We start from the raw sequence: 18,223 nt of genomic DNA, 5'->3' as shown, positions 1-18,223 counted from the left end.
GTGAATGGTTGGGGTAGAGCGCAGAAATGAGCATACTTCGATAGTCGGTCCACAACCACCATGATGACTGATTTGTTCCCAGACTTTGGAAGACCTGTAATGAAATCCATGGAGACCTCCATCCAAATTAACGCCGGAATGGGCAATGGTTGTAATTTGCCTGGTGTGTTAACGGTTTCCCCCTTGTGGCGTTGACAGACGTCACATTCTGCTACAAAAGTAAGGATGTCTTGTTTCATGCCGGTCCAAAAAAATGATCTTCTGGTGCGAGCATATGTCTTCTGAAAGCCCGAATGTCCTGCAATGGGAGAGGAGTGCAATTCTGCCAAAATGCGACTTTTGAGGGTGGAAGTTGGTGATATGACGACTCTGTCCTTGTAGCGAAGAATATTATTCTGCCACGAGTAGCCCTTGCTGGAATTAGGATCTGCCTGTAATTGAGAAATGAGTTGGGAGAGCTCAGGATTTGAAAACCATTCCCCGCGAGCCTCTTCAATCCAGTCTGGAATGGGGAGGGATATTGCGAGCAAAGTACTTTCCTCCTCAAATTGTCGTGACAATGCATCTGCTACCCTGTTGTCTTTCCCTTTCTTGTAAATGATCTCATAATCATAACCTAGCATTTTGGCTAACCATTTATTTTGTTGGGGGGAAGATAGGCGTTGCTCCAAAAAATATTTAAGACTGTGATGATCTGTGCGGATTTGGAAACGTCGCCCCAACAAGTAAGGTCGCCAAGTCTCAATTGCATGTAAGATGGCCATCATTTCCTTCTCATAGGTAGATTGGCCCAAGTTCTTCCCACTTAGTTGTTGGCTGGTGAAGGCCAATGGTCGCCCTTCCTGCATTAAGACTGCTCCAATACCTGTTCCCGAAGCATCAGATTCAATGATAAATGTTTTGGTGAAGTCCGGTAGTGCTAAGACCGGAGTGGAACACATTGCGGTTTTGAGAGCGGTAAATGCCTGTTGTGCTTCTTCGTTCCAGAAGAAGGAATTTTTCTTGAGAAGTTGCGTCAGGGGCTTCGCTATGCGGCCATAGTTGCAGACAAATTTACGATAATAGCCTGTGAGACCCAAAAATCCTCTCAAGCTTTTCAAGGTCTTAGGTTGAGGCCACTCTTGCATTGCCTGGATCTTTTTGGGATCAACCTTGACACCTTCACGGCCCACAATGTGGCCTAAATACTCAACTTCTTCCATGCCAAACGCACACTTAGACATTTTGACAAATAGTTTATGCTTGCTGAGCAGTTGCAAGAGGATATCTACATGCTTAAGATGTGCCGCCCAAGTGCCACTATAGATGAGGATGTCATCGAAGAAGACCAGGACAAATTTTCTGAGATATGGTCTGAGGAGGTGATTCATAAGGCTCTGAAAAGTAGAGGGGGCATTACAGAGACCAAATGGCATGACCAAGAACTCATAATGGCCTTCATGAGTTCTGAAAGCTGTCTTGGGAATGTCAACTTCCTTCATGCGAATTTGGTGGTAGCCTGAGCGAAGATCCAATTTAGTGAAGAATTGAGCCCCATTGAGTTCGTCCAGCAAATCGTCAACCACTGGGATGGGAAATTTATCTTTGACTGTTAACTTATTGAGGGCCCTGAAGTCTGGACACATCCGCCACTCCCCATCTTTCTTGAGGACCATGACGACTGGAGATGAGTAAGGACTAATACTAGGACGAATGACACCTGCTTCCAACAATTCCTTGATGATTTTTTCTATTTCATTCTTTTGGGTGAATGGATGTCTGTATGGCCGCACATTTGGGGGTTGGGCCCCTGGGACCAATGTGATGCTATGATCATGTTCGCCTCGCGAAGGTGGAAGTTCATGAGGTTTGTCAAAGACCGTCCGATGTTTATTCAAAATCTGTTGCATCTCAGGATGAATTGGCGCAGACATGGTATCTACTACCTGTATGGCATTAAATTGAGCTACTACTCCATGATGGCCCTTTTTTAACAATTTTTCCATACGATGCGAGCTTATGATAGAAGGGGCTCCCGCTTGTAGCCCACGGAGGGTATGTGTGTAGTCGTTCTGCTTAAAACTCATATATAACTCCTGGAAATCCATTGTGATTGGCCCAAGAGTGCGGAGCCATTCCGCCCCTAGGACAATGTCGCAACCCCCCATGTTTATTGCAAACATGTGGGTTTTCAAGTGATAATCCCCCATTTGAATTTTGACATTTTCACAGCGACCTTCACATTTCATTGTGCCTCCATCTGCAATCTGGACTTGGAAGTTGGAAACTGCTCAGACATAACAATGTGCTGCTTCAGCGATCTTTTGGTGGATGAAATTATGGGTACTTCCACTATCAATCAAAACTATTACTGGTCGATGTTTAAGAAAACCCCTGATTTTGAGAGTTTGAGGTGAAGAAATTCCTGCCAATGCATGTAGCGAAATCATTGGTTCATCAGATACCATCTCCTGTTGGTGATCTTCTTCGGTCGCCTCTGGTTCCTCAAGTGGTGGGTCTTCCTCGGTTGAGCTGTAGTCAGTGGCATCTATTTGAAAAAACTTGTGCTCTTTGCATTTATGACCCGGGGAATATTTTTCATCACAATAGTAACATAGTCCTTGCTTCCTTCTTTCGGCCATTTCTACAGGTGACACCTTTTGAATCTTAAGTGTTTGGGTCATATTGGGAGCCTGTGAGGGACGACCTTTAGCTGGAAAGTTGGGGCGGCTGGATTGAGCTGTTAATGCCCGTTCCACCTTACGGGCTACCTGGCAAGCCTCGTTCCATGTGGGGGGATGGTGGAGTAGAACCTGAGCTTTGATGGCTTCTTTAAGACCGCTGATAAAGCATTCCATGTAGAATTCATCTGTGAGACCCTTAGTGTGGAAGGCTAAGGCTGCAAAGGCGGTAATATATTCATCCACTGTACCCGTCTGTCGGAGCTTAGTGAGACGCCCCAAAAAAGAGTCTTCCTGTTCAAAGCGATTTCGAAGAGCTTTGGTAAATTGGCCCCAATTCTGAAATTGTCCATTGCAACACTGATACCATTCCTTCCATTGCCATCGTTCATTGTCCAAGTACATGGTGCCCACCATAAGCTTAGTCCCCTCATCTATGATATGATTCAATTGAAAATACTGCTCCATTTGTGCTAGCCATGTGGATGTGTGAGAACCGTCAAATTTCTGCATATCCAACTTGGGAGGTCTCTGATTGGGTGGTGGATGGGTGTGCCAGATGTGAGGAGAGTGGCTAGACTCTCCCTCATGGTATTCATGACCCTTATACGCCTCCTCGTGGGCTGGCTCCTTGCCCTTGTCCTGTAGTAGGCACTCTAATCCTTTAAGATGTTTTTCGACCCTTTCCACCACAGAGTGGAGGGAGTGCACCTCTTCTTCTATTTTTTCTATTCTTTCATTGGCCATTGCTTGAGCCCTTTCATTGGCCATTGCTTGAGCGCGAGTTTCTACCATACACCTATCTGACTAAAGTTTGGGACCGCTGAAATTTTTTTTTTGCCAAGAATTGAATGGTACCACCTTGCTCAGCTCGTCGTCCTGATTCTGATGGGCTAGGTCACCAATAAGCGCCCTGGAAGATCTCTTATTGATTATCAAGAAAATAAGACCCATAGGGCGCTAGGTCACCAATAAGCGATCTCAGACGAGCTGAGCAAGATCTCTTATTGATTAGCAGTATTGATCAGAAAATGGAGGATCTATGTGGATTATCGAGAGCTAAAAAAAGAAAAAAAAAAAGGACCATTTCCATTTACCTTTCATTGACCAAGTATTAGATGGTTTGGAAGGAAAGAATTCCTTCTCTTCCTTAATGGATTCAGTGGTTACAATCAAATCTAGATCAACTCAGAGGACCGGGATAAAACCACCTTCACCTGTCCCTGGGGTACCTTTGTTTATAGGGTCCTTCCTTTTGGTTTATGCAATGCCACTGCCACTTTCTAGAGAGCATTCCTTAGCATCTTTGTAGAGCTAGTCCATGATTCTGTGGAAATTTATATGGATGATTTCACCCCCTATAGGTATGATTTCCTAGAGGATCTCTATAAGTTGGGAAAGGTGTTAAAAGAATGCATTGAAATGAACTTATCCCTTAGTCCCAAGAAGTGTGAATTCCCAATGACTGCAGGGATTATTCTAGGTCACTCAATATCCCCGGAAGGACTGCAGGTAGGCCCAAATAAGATAGCTATCATAAAGAGGGTCCCTACTCCTCAAAAGAAGAGGGATTTCATAAGTTTCTTAGGCTTAGCTAGATACTATAGGAGATTCATAAATTACTTTAGCAAGGTAGCCTTGCCCTTGTTTGGAATATTGGCCAAGGACTCTAAATTTTTATCGTGAGAAAGTTGTCAAGAGGCCCTAGAAACCCTAAAGGACAAGTTGACTACTGCACCTATTCTTCGAGGCCCAAATTGGGCTCTTCCATTTCACGTACATGTTGATGACTCTCACAAAGTTATTGGAGAAGCTTTGGGCCAGATAGATGACAAACTACCTTATGTAATTTATTTCATCAACAAAAAATTGTCCAAAGCCGAGTTAAACTACACAGTGATTGAAAAAGAGCTCCTAGTTGTTGTCCATTCATTGAATAAATTTAGACATTACATTACTAGCTACCAGACAATTGTACATACTGACCATGTTGCCATTAAATAATTGATGAAAAAACCTTAAATGTTAATGCTCAAATTATTAGATGGTTACTTTTGTTACAACAATTTGATCTAACTATTATTGGTAAGCCTGACAGAGAAAATGTAGTTGCAGATATTTTGTCTAGATCAACTTTGCCTGCAGGTGAGGAAGGAATGGTTGATGACCAGTTTCCAGATGAGCATTTATTCACCATTTCAGTTTTCTCTCCGTGGTTTTCTAACATAGCCAACTACTTAGTAGCTGTACATTTCCCTCCAAATCTGTCCTCCAAGGAGAAGAGAAGAATTATAAGGAAAAGCGTCCCATTCACTTGGATTGGGGGCAATATCTTCAAGTTGGGCCTAGATCAAATTTTGAGAAGATGTGTCAGGGAGGAGGAAGTTTTTGACATCCTTCTGGCCTGTCATGATGGGCCTTGTGGAGGTCACTTTGTAGCCAAAAGGACAACATTCAAGGTAATACAAGCTCGCTATTACTAGCCCACTCTCCACCAAGATGTAAGAAGGTATACCAGCCAGTGTGATCGGTGCCAAAGGATGGGGAAACCTACTCCCAGGGATGAAATTCCTTTGCAACCTCAAGTGACTTTTGATCCATTTGACAAGCAGGGCATGGATTTCATTGGGCCCGTTGACCCTCCATCTAGACAGAAGAAGTACATCATTGTGTGCACTGACCACTTAACAAAGTGGGCTGAAACCAAAGCTGTCAAGGTAGCCACATACGAAAATGTGGCTGAGTTCTTGAGGGAGAATGTGTTTTACAAGTTTGGATACCCTAGAGAGTTGGTCATTGATCAAGGAAGTCAATTCACCTCACACATGATTGAGAATTTGTTAAGCCAGCATAAGATCAAACACAGATGTTACAAGAGTACAACAATAGATCTTTCTCTAGCTAAATGGGTTAGATGAATTCAGGATGCAATCCCTCGTGCACACAGAAGTAACTCAAGTACAAAGAAAAATCTTGCATGACAAAAATATCAAAGACAAACTATTTCATGAAGGCAATTGAGCCCTGCTATATGACTCTCGGTACAAAGATTTCAAAGGCAAGTTGATGACCAAATGGTTGGGACCATATGTGATAGAAAAGTGCCATGATAATGGTGTTATTCAAATAAGAACCACCGATGAAGAGGGTATCCCTTTGCTTGTTAATGGGTACAGGTTGAAAGTCTACAAAAAGCCTTTGTCAAAGAAGGAGTTCATCAGTAGCATCAGTAAGGCAGTAATGGTGATTGAAGGAGTCTTGGCTTCCACCTCACCAAGTTCTTGAGGTCTGTTGAAGTTTTGAAAAAAAAAAAGAGACCCAGGTGAAAACCTCCATGAGGCACCTGAGGCCCACTCTTAGGTTGAAAACCTCTTTGAGGGAGGCCAAGAGTGTTTAAGAAAAAACAAGGAAAAATAAAAGACCTTTGGGTGAAAACGTCTTTTAAAGCACCTAGGGTAGGCAACCAAGATGAAAACCTCCTTTGAGGCAACCTGGTTGTCTTTCAAAAAAGAAAAAAGAGAAGAAAAAGAGAGAAAAAGCACAAAAATAATGGCAGGGACCTCAAACCTGCTCACTCATAACAATTCTGGTTTTTGAAGGTTTTCAAGAAGATAATGGGTACATAGATAAAGGGAACAAATACCTACAAAACCCCATGTTTTTCTTCATCCATTTCATCTCCTCCATAATCCCCATGTTCCTTCATCCATACTCATCTCCAGCAACAGAAAAATTCAAATTTCAGGCAATTTTGTGCTTTCTACAGGATTTCCTGTAATTACTACAGGAGTTTCCTATAGTACTACAGGAAGTTATGAAAATCTATAGGAAAGACAGCACGATAGAGAAATTATGATGTAGACCTATTTTGGGATAAAAAAATAAGGCCATTGACTTCACCACATCTTAGCCAACACCCTTCATGACCATGTCACCCCTTGTGTCCATAAAAAAAATCAAGTTAGAAAAAAATAAAAAATGAAGAAAACAAAAAGAGAAAAGAACATCAAAGGGGCATGCCACCAGCAACCTACCTCACCTACCACTCCATGACCACACCTTCCACTCATTCCAATACCTATTCACCCTACAAGCAAAGAAAGGACACAAAAAATTCAAAAAAAGGGCAGCTATAGGATTTCCTATAGTAGTACTACAGGAAACCCTGTAGTAGCCTATTTTGAAGTAACAGTGGGCTCCAGGCCTAACCTTCAACACCATGATTAAAAGATCAGAAGAACAAATGAAATCCCAATGAAACTTCTCCATAGCTCAGCATCAACAAAGGAATCCAACACTTTCACATCAACAAGAAGACAACCCATCAACAAAATGGAATAAAAAAAAACAGTTGAGAAGATGTACCTGAGTCATGAGCAACACAACAGAACCACCCTCTAGCATGCATCAGCAAGGCAAAGGAAGCCACAGGTATGTCACCTCATCCATACTCCCTCATAAGTACGAATATGATTAAAACTGTAGGAATATGTAGAAAGTTGATTTTATAAGCGAGGGTGGCCAATTAACTTGGCCACCTTCAGTCCGATAACAAAAAGTAAAGTGCTAGTCAACTGGACACATGGGAATGTCACATCAAGGGGAATAAATTGAAAAGGTGGTCAAGCTATGGTGAACAAAAGTGTGTGATGGTTACGAGGAAGGGTGGCATGTTAACTAGTAGTGGGACCAATGGTCCAAAAGGAGAAATATGTACTCGGCCAGCCAACACATCAATCAACAAAATCAACCATAAATAGAAATATTCCCTGACTTTCATGTAAAGTATTGTTCATTTCGAGAGTTTGAGAGATGAGATAACCTTGAGGAGCCATTGAAAGGAAAATTTAGTCTCGACCCACCTACAGGAAACAGAGAAACTATAGTAAACAATGAGAACCTACAGTAAATACTTGAAAACTACAGGAAACAAGGAGGATTGTCAAAAATGTTGTAAGTGGGTGCCTAGGGCCAACAATTCAAGAATTCTCATCACCAAAGAATTGCAGAGAAAGGTAGGTTCCATATCCTTTGTGCTTTCATTTGTAAAGAGGAAAAGGAAATAAATTGTCATTTCTTTTAAGTATTTACAGTGTGCATAGAGATAGACATAATTCTATAGAAGATGGTGTAGAGTAAACTCTAAACCTTGATCACCTAGAGAAGATATTAAGATATAGCCACCCAAACCTCATACAATCAGATTGACAAAAGAGAAAAGATGATAGGGGGTTTCAACAAAAGGGAGCCCACCAGAACAACCAGAATACACCAACATCCTCCTATGGTAGAAATCTTTACAAGGCATCAATGGTTGGGATTCTTTGAGCTACTTAGGGGATATGATGATGATATAGCTAGGGAATTTGCAATGTCACTCATAACTCTAGCTAGAGCTAGTGACACTACTGTAGTGAGTGTTTTGTCAGTAACAATTACCTCTCAGAGCATTAGTAGGATCACTACACTTCCTCTAGGGTTGAAATGGAGAAAAGAGGACAAAACTAGCAACACTCCTACCAAGAAGAGTTTTTTCTTGGAAGGAGAAGAACCAATTGAAGACAAAAATGGGATTGTAAGGACAAGCATTCCATATCCTTGGAATGAAGTAACCTATCACATCATCAAGTATATTTCTTGTGAGGGTAGACTTAGTATAGTCTACGGGTACCAGTTTAGACTCCTCGATGAGCTGTGATTTGGAGAAGAGTTACCTCCTCATAGAAGACTTAGTGTTCCTTACTTTTTGTTACAATCAATGATATACATGAGCATAAAAGTACATGAAGGAAAGAATAATCAGATGGCACATCATGGATTGATCAAAATCATACTAGAAGATGCCCTAAACAACTTGAGAATCCCTATTATGTGGTCAACATTTGCAGACATGAATGAAGAAGATGAAATTCAAGCCATTAAGTATGAAAGAGACCCTACTTCTACTGATGAAGAAAAGGGAGGAGAGCCTGAAGAAGAAGACCAAGAGCTTGAAGAAGAGGAATCTCCAAGGGTGTCTCCGAAGCCCATAGAAAAGGAGGCAGTAGCTACCTTAATTTCTCTAATTACACCTATCAAATCAAGAGGAAATAGGCATAGGTAGACTCCCCTATACTTCATAACAAGAAAGAGCACTAGGATCAAAATAGGGAGACCCAAAACCCCTATCAAGATTCCCATTATCATAGAGGAATCACTAAAATAACACAAGAAGTTAGTCCCTCTAGGAAAGAGAGGTGAAGAAGGCACATCACAACAAGCTTTCCCAAGGTCACCAATCACGTATATTAGGAGGCCTGTCACCATGTCAACCTCATAAAAACAAGTTAAGGAAACTTTGACCCCTTTTCAAAAAGGAAAAGGTCCCTACGGGAAACACAAACATGCCTATAAGAAGCAAAGATAGTCCTATAGGAAACCCTTGACTGAGCATTGAGATCATTGGCATCCAAGCCAATGACAGTTGAAGACTAGTTGATCTCCAGTTTGGGAGACAAGCCTCCCTAATTTTAAGGAAGTTGTTGGTAACTTCAATTATATAAATAAGAAAGCCTAGAGCCTCATTATGATTCAATTTTTTTTATTGTAGCCAAGAGGAATTTTCAAGTTGAGACATTGTGATTGATCACTCTTGTGTATTTTTTATATTTTAATGAAAATGAGAAGCATTCCCTTGATCCAACACTGAGTTGACTCAGAGGGTTGAAGCTCTTGGGTTAGGGCCCAACCCTAGCAGCAGAGGTTCCTCTTTTTGTATATGTATGCTTAGATTACATTCATAGTTAGTTGTTGAATTGATTTTGGTGTTGTCAATTTGCAAATATTGGTATGATTAATTAGTTTGCTTCCATTTGTGGATAGTTAGAACAGTGGTATCATAGTGATAGAAGACATTTCAGAAAATCTGGTGATAGTGGTTTTCACCTCATCTCTCTCTTTTGGGATCATGACTTGAGGGACACTTTCATACAACCCAAAAATAGAGTTCTTTCTTTGCTGCATAATCTAAGGTTTCTTGATGAGTAGGTCATTGTCTTTAAGTTTCTTAGGATGAGTTACAACTGTCATTTTTGATCTCTTGAGTTTTGAATTGGTTCCAAATAACTTCCATTCATGAAATTAGCCATTAGATGGTAATAACTATGTTTTCTTCCATTTAATAAATCTTCCCATGTATAGATGAATTTATTCGTAGATGCATACAAGAATGTGTGTTGCTGTAGGAGCTTCTACATTTCAGGGAGACCTCATCTCATTTTCCTCATCCAAGCCTTAGCTACCCCTGTTGCCAAATCCACTAAAATCTCAATCCAAATTCTTGTTTTATAAACAAAAATTTCCATTTCCATTGAGAAAATCCAACCATCCCAAAGCACTTGATTTAGCTCTGGATAGTGTTCATCCCCTCCATGCCTTATTTTCCCATTATCTACCTTTCCCATGCCTCATTTAGCCTTCTAAACCACTTCCTAATCTTTCAGCCTGTTTCATGTAGTAAAACAGGGGATCCTATAAGAGAACTAGGACATCCTGTAGTTTTCCTATAGGAAATCCTGTAGCAGCTTTTTTTGAGCCTAAATTCAACAAAATCATCACTTAAGTTGGGATTAGAGCTCCAATTGACCTCCATGCCCTTAAGACCATTCTAACCCTCTTCGTCCATACCTGTCTCCCTTGCCAAGGAACAAGTGAAGTTTAGCATTTGCATTCATAAAATGAAAAGATAAAGAAAAAGAGTTCTTTTTATTTCTTAATTAACACATTCATGTAGTAGTTATAATACTCTCTAGATGAGATTCCATGCTCATTTAGTTTAAATCATGCCATGTGATAACTGGGGTTAAGCTAGGTTTCTTTTACAAGCAAAATGTGTCAATGAATAGATAGAGGATTTCATGTCACCTTACAAGCATCTTCTAATTCAGTCTTTCATTCCTTAAAATAGGCAACATTCCTTTTCTTGCATTAAGGATAATTTTGCCTCCTCTAGTTGGTAGTCAGACTTCTTCTATTCAATAGAAGACTGGTTTGAGAAACCATAGTGGTCTATCGCCCCAATTGAACAGTGACAAGAGTAGACCATTACATCTATTTCTGTATACAACACTGTCACCTCCAAGTTTGTATGAACCTCAAGTTGATGAAGTAAAGTTGGTAGCCCTAGGAGTTGCAACATTCTTGTTGCAATACTGGTGCTCATCAATAATAATAACCTTTAGGGTGTAACAACAATATTTGGGGTGTAACAACATGTAACGACAACAACTATTTGCACATAGTCTTTAGTAATTACAACAACACCTGAAAGAAAAACATCCAAAAGATCTCTTCCACAATTTCCCTCATTAGTCATTCCAAAAAGACATTGTTTCTTTTGATACTTAATAGAAAATGGAAAAATTAATATGTGAGAGAAAAATATTTCTTTTTGACCAGGGAGAGTGACATTGTGCCAAGGGATTGATGGATTCAGTGAAGGGAAATGGCCAAAAATAGGGAAAAAGGTGCCTAAAATATCATTAAATACTGCACCTAATAAAAATGTCATGTTGTATACTCCTCTACCCATCCCTAGCAAACCATGGGACTCGATGAGTATGGAATTTGTTTTGGATTTACCAATAACACGGAAAGCTAAGGATTCTATACTTGTATTTGTGGACAGATTTATGAAGATGGCTCACCTTATCCCATATTTCAAGACTAGTGATGCTACACATGTGGCTCATTTATTTTTCAATGAGATTTTATGACTGCATGGCATAACAAAGAGTGTAATTTCTAATAGGGACACCAGGTTCACAGGACATTTTTGGAGGACTTTGTGGAAGAAGCTTGGAACAAAATTGAACTTCAACTCAATCTATCACCCACAATCTGATGGGAAAATTGAAGTTGTGAATAGGAGTCTCGGGAACATATTGAGGAGCCTCATGGGGGAGCATCCCAAGCAGTGGGATCATATGTTAGCTCAAGTTAAATTTGCATACAATGATTCACTGAATAGGAGCACCGGGAAGAGTCCATTTTAGATCTTGTATGGAATGCATCCTAGAGGAATTTGTGAGTTGAGAGATTTGGGAAAACTTGAGCAGAGGAGTGTTGATGGGGAGGATTTTGTAGTAACAATAAGTGACTTACATGAGGAGGTCAAACAAAAGTTATAGGACAACAGCTACAAGTACAAACAAAGAGCAAATTTGAGAAGAAGAGAGGTAAATTTTGAAGTAGGAGACATGGGTTTAACACACATGAGGAAAGAAAGATTCCAGAGAGGGGAATATAACAAATTCAAGATGAAGAAAATTGGACCTTGCAGAATAATTAGAAAGTTTTCTACAAATTCTTATGAATTAGATCTGCCTATGGGCATAGGTATCTCACCTATCTTCAATGTCACTGATTTGTACCCTTATCAAGTTGATGATGAAGGTGCCACTACAATAAATGAGAGCATTGGAGAAGTCAATAAGAAGATTTGGATGAAGAAGATGCCTATGACAGAGAAACTAGAAGCCGAAAGGATTTTGGACACCAAAATTGCAAAGCACACCACAGAAAAAGAGTATCTAGAGTTTTTGGTGAACTGGAAGGACCATTTGATGGATGATTGTTGCAACCCTATAGAAGGCAGGTTGCTTTGAAGAGGACCTTATGAGCAGGAGCTCATGAGTTTTCCTTCCTAAGGAGTCTAATTCATGAGAAATAGACTAATTTCGTGATGAAGAGATGGAGGGGGAATGAAAATGTGGTGGACTGGCCACATGTCAAGATGAAAAATAGATTTTTTTTCCTTTGGAAAAGATTTTACACATTTAATGTAAATACAGAGTACAAACAAGTTGTAGAGTCTAGGAAATGAAGAGTCATTTCTTTTGTGTCTTTTTGACTTCCCTCAATGTTGGAAATAATACTGAGAGGGGGGGGGGTGAATCAGTATTATTAATTTCTTTTCATTAAACCATCCAGACTAATGCTTTAAAGTATTCTTCTGATATTGATAATTAACTTGTATATCAGAACCATATAATAATGAATCAAGAACAGTAAAAACAGATAATCACACAAAGGAACACCAGATATAAGGTGGAAACCCAATGTGGGTGAAAACCACCTGCTGCAATATGTCTCTATCTTCTTTCAAATAGAATTTCTTTTACAATGATTTTGTACTGGTGCAGTCCTTTACCAGTACGCAGGCTGCAACCTGCAGAGAGATACAACTCTCTCTCATTCTCCAGTCTCTCCTGGAAGGGAGCTACAACCCCCTACTTCGTTCAAGGACCACGTTTCATTAATTTTCAGACTGGATCCAAGAAGATAAAATGGTCATCAAGTACAAACAAATCTTCAGAATTACCCAAATAGCAGATCTATCAGAATCACTCAAGGGCCAACCCAAGCACCAGATCCATATACATGACAGTTATCACCCGATATAGACAATAGAGGCTGATATCAAGACCGAAACAGAGGATTTACATACTGCTGCACACCCGAAGGCTAAACAAGAAAAAACTTAATATTGTGCACTTAGAACCCTTTAGTAAACAACAGAAGTCGCTAGAGCATATATAAGAAATGATTGCAGCTTTGTTAAAAAGAACCTGTGGGTGACCACTCCCACATCACCTCCTGAATAGCGATTCTCCACACCCGAAGAGACTTCTGTCTTTTGCGTGTCTGCGGCTGCACAGTTTCCTTAAGATCTTCAATTCATAATCGATGCTTTGCCACCAGATCCCCTTTTTCTTTATATAATCATGCTTTTGATAATACCATGAATCGAAACCAGAGGATCCGAAAACCTGAGGCGCAACTGTTTTGACCAATCTCTTAAGAATAGGCTTAAGCGGGAAAAACTATGAAAATGGTCCCAAAACCACAAATGCGGACTTTTAACATAATGCATCCACAATAATAATATATCGGGTCTGCTCTCATCGCTAACAATACATCCCTGACGTCCGATCCGATGGATCGGATGCGATATGCCCCATTAACCAGCCTTTATTAATATATCGAGTTCGCTCTCATCGCTAACAATACATGCCCGACGTCCGATCCGATGGATCGGATGCGATATGCCCCATTAACCAGCCTTTATTAATATATCGGGTCCCCCTTCATCACTAACAATACATGCCCGACATCTGATCCGATGGATCGGATGCGATATGCCCCATTAACCATCCTTTATTAATATATCGGGTCCGCTCCTTTCATCGCTATCGGCGATTTGAAGTGGGAGGCTTATGGGCGAACACCGCGGATGCGATTTAATATGAAATGCTTTTAATTCCTTCATCGGGTCCGACCCCTCTTATCGCAATCGGAGGATTTCACCAAAGTCACATAGCCGGATGCGATATTATTATAAGCCATGTTTGATGCCACCATCGGGTCCGCTTGCAATCAGAGGATTGGGGTGGGTGACCCTTTATGTATTCCGATATACTGCAGACGCGATATATTATAAACCGTGTTTGATGCCTCCATCGGGTCTGACCGCAATCGGAGGTTTCAACGAAGTCCGACGCGCATATATGCCGAACTGCGGATGCGATATTATTATAAGCCAGAGTTAATGCCACCATCGGGTCCATTGTGATATGCTTCCGGGTTACACAGCCGAAACCCCTATGTGTCGATATGCCGAAACATATATATATATATATATATATATATATATATATATATATATATATATATATATATATATATATATATATATATATATATATATATATATATATATATATATATATATATTTGTTATGCGATATGCCAAAACTTCGATGCCGCAATGATATTATTCATGTAACCGCCGAAAAGAGGATATAATGCATATATATGGGTTTTACGCATCCAACCAACTCCCGACAATATAAATGCATGCATATATGGGTTTTAATAAGCCCGATAGCTCCCGATAGTGATAATGCATACATATATGGGTTTTAAGCGCCCAAACATCTCCCGATAACACTAATACATGCATATGAGGCCTGATCACTCCCGATAAGCTCTTTATATATGAGAAAGAGCCTCTATTGCTCCGATAAGCTCCCAATGGCTCAAAGGTTCCAATAAGCATATGTAAATGGCCCCTCTTCTCTCCTTTTGGCTCTTCTTGTCCCCATCAAGAGAAATGTCTGTCTGTGAGAGGGTTGCCATCAAGTTCAACATATGCCATAATGCCAACAATCTCCCCCTTTGGACTTGATGGCAACAACACCGACCAAAAAGCACAAAAAGCACTCTCCCCCTTTAACATCAAGGGCAAAGGGCGAATATCTGCATCTCCTGACTATTTCTCCCCCTGAGAGCTTGCTCCTCCTGATTTCTTCGCCTGATTTAGATTTTTCAGGTAACCATTCCACTCCACAGCTACTGGCTACTTATAATACAGAGACCGCCCTGCTTTCCCTTCTGCTCGTGCCGCTGATCGAACTCGGTACCTTTAATCAAGAACTTACCGAGGACCGCCATCCGTCCTGTTTGCTCCTACTGAGATCAAATATGGTGCAATACTATAATGCCAACAATGGATTAGATATGCTCCCCCTAAGCCTTGTACGCGTATACCCCATACGAACCTTGCGTACAAGCATCAATCTGAGAATTAACAACAGGATGATGTGTCAACAACCCCCAGCTTTTGCCTGAGGTATTCAAAAGTCTCCCTGGGCAATGGTTTGGTAAATATATCAGCCACTTGTTCCTTAGAAGAAACATATTCCAACTTGACCTTTTGTTCAAGCACTTGTTCCCTGAGAAAATGATACTTGATCGGTATGTGCTTGGTTTTTGAATGCATGACTGGGTTCTTTGAAATGCTGATTGCACTTGTATTATCACATAAGATGGAGATAGGTGGAGTACAAGTGATTTGAAAATCCTGTAAGGTTTGCATCATCCAAAGAAGTTGGGTGCAACAAGATGCAGCAGCTACATATTCTGCTTCAGCTGTAGATAAGGCAATTGAAATCTGTTTCTTGCTGAACCATGATACTAATCTGGAACCCATAAAGAAAGCACCACCACTTGTGCTTTTCCTGTCATCCACACTTCCAGCCCAATCTGCATCTGTGTAAGCATGAAGTGTGAGATCTGTGTCTCTAGGATACCATAAACCAAAGTTTTGAGTTCCTTGAAGATATTTAAAGATTCTCTTTACTGCCTGAAGATGAGTTTCCTTTGGATTTGCCTGAAATCTTCCAACTATTCCAACTGCATGCATGATGTCTGGTCGGGTACCTGTCAAATAAAGAAGACTTCCAATCATAGATCTGTATGTTGGTTGATGAACTGCAGCTGATTCATCATTCACACTAAGACTGCATCCTGTAACCATGGGGGTACATACTGGCTTTGAATCTTCCATGCCATACTTCTTCAAAATCTGCTTGAGGTACTTGGTTTGTGACAAGAAGATACCGTCTTTATTTTGTTAGATTTGCAATCCAAGAAAGTATGTCAGTTCACCTAGTAGGGACATTTCGAATTCTTTCTGCATTACCGAGGCAAAGTTTTGACTCATAGCTTCTTCATTGCTACCAAAGATAATATCATCTACATACACAACAAGTATTAGCAACTTGTCATTTTCAATTTTTATATAAAGATTGCTATCTGCTGATCCTTTTGAAAAACCTTGTTGATGAAGATATTTGTCCAAACGGTAGTACCAAGCCCTTGGAGCCTGTTTAAGACCATAGAGAGCCTTTTTTAATCTGCATACAAGATTTGGATCATTCCCAAGAATGAAACCATCTGGCTGCTTAATGTATACTTCTTCTTCTAAGTCTCCATTCAGAAAAGCTGATTTCACATTCATTTGAAATACTTTGAACTTTTGAAAGCTTGAGAGAGCAAGGAACATTCGGATGGCCTCAAGTCTTGCAACATGAGCAAATGTTTCTTCAAAATCTATTCCTTCTTGTTGGGCATACCCTTTACACACCAGTCTTGCCTTGTTTCTAATTACCTCCCCATTTTCGTTCAACTTATTTTTGAAGATCCATTTTGTTCCTATGACATTCTTATCCTTTGGTCTAGGAACCAATTCCCAAGTGTTGTTCTTTTCGATCTGTTCAAGTTCTTCATCCATTGCCTTGACCCAACATTCATCCTTGCATGCCTCTCTTACATTTTGTGGTTCAGTGGAGGAGAGTAATGCCAAATAGCTTGAAGCTTCTGCAGTTGTTCTTCTAGTTTGTACGCCTGCCTCTTTTTGTCCCAAAATCTGAGATTCTGGATGATTCTTCTGTACATACCTGGATGGAGTCTTTTCTTCTATCCTTATCTGTTCCTCTAGTGCTTCTAGAGGTTCTTCTTCTTCATCATTCTGTCTTTGAGGGTAGTCTTCATCTTCTTCGATATTTTCATGATTTACTTGCCTAGGAATGTATCCTTTTTCATCAACCACTACATAAATGCTGTCAACAATTCTTCCAAGTCTTTTATTGTAACACTTATATGCTTTACTATAAGGCGAATAACCAAGGAGAATGCCTTCATCTACTCTAGGCTCAAGTTTGCCAAGCTGTTCATCAGTATTCTTAATATAGAATTTGCTTCCAAAAATTTTAAAATGCTTTACCGAAGGAGTCTTACCATACCAGAGCTCATGAGGAGTTTGAGTGCTGTTCACTCGGACATTTGTTTTGTTGAGAATAACAACCGCGGCATATGTAGCTTCACCCCAGAAGGTTGTGGGAGTTCCATACTCATCAAGCATGGCACGAGCCATTTGTTGGACTGTTCTGTTCATCCTTTCCACCACTCCATTTTGCTGAGGGGTCCTTGCTGTAGAGAATTCCCTTTTTATTCCATGCTCTTCACAGAAATCGAAAAATTCATTTGAGGTAAATTCCCCACCTCTGTCAGACCTGAGACACTTAATTTTGTGATCTGATTCATTTTCGACCAAGGCTTTGAAGGATTTGAATTTATCAAATGCTTCGTCTTTGTGCTTCATAAGTCCTAACCAAACAAACCTGGAGAAATCATCAATGAATAATATAAGGTATTCCTCTCCTCGAGGTGTCCTTGTCCTAAATGGACCACATACATCTGTATGAATAAGTTTGAGAGGTTTGCTGGCTGATCCTTCCTTCTCAGGGAAGTTAGTCCTGGTTTGTTTACCAAACTGACATGATTTGCATATTGTGTTGTCTGGAATTTTGATATCTGGAAGATCACGAACTGCCTGATACTTGCATGCTTTCCTTATTTGTGAAAAAATTAGATGCCCCAACCTTCGGTGCCATAACCAGTGCTCATCATCCTTGCTCATATAGCATTGTTGTTGTCCTTCTTCAAATATGTATAGATTGTTTGGAGTTCTTTTGCCTTTGATCACTGTTTCACCTGTATCAAGATCACGAACACGACATCCATTTGATCTAAATATTACCTCGGTTCCTTGATCGCACATCTGACTGACACTTAGAAGATTATGTTTCAATCCATCAACGTACAAAACATTTCCAGCCTTGACCTTTTCTTTCAACTGAGCAGTGCCTTGTCCTTTTATGGCCGCAGGAGTATCATTTCCA

This window comes from Pinus tabuliformis, chromosome 9 (genome assembly GCF_031772625.1).
Source record: "Pinus tabuliformis cultivar Carrire ecotype Pingquan chromosome 9, CPIR1, whole genome shotgun sequence".
NCBI classification, from domain to species: Eukaryota; Viridiplantae; Streptophyta; class Pinopsida; order Pinales; family Pinaceae; genus Pinus; species Pinus tabuliformis.
Note: the sequence above shows the minus strand (reverse complement) of the source record.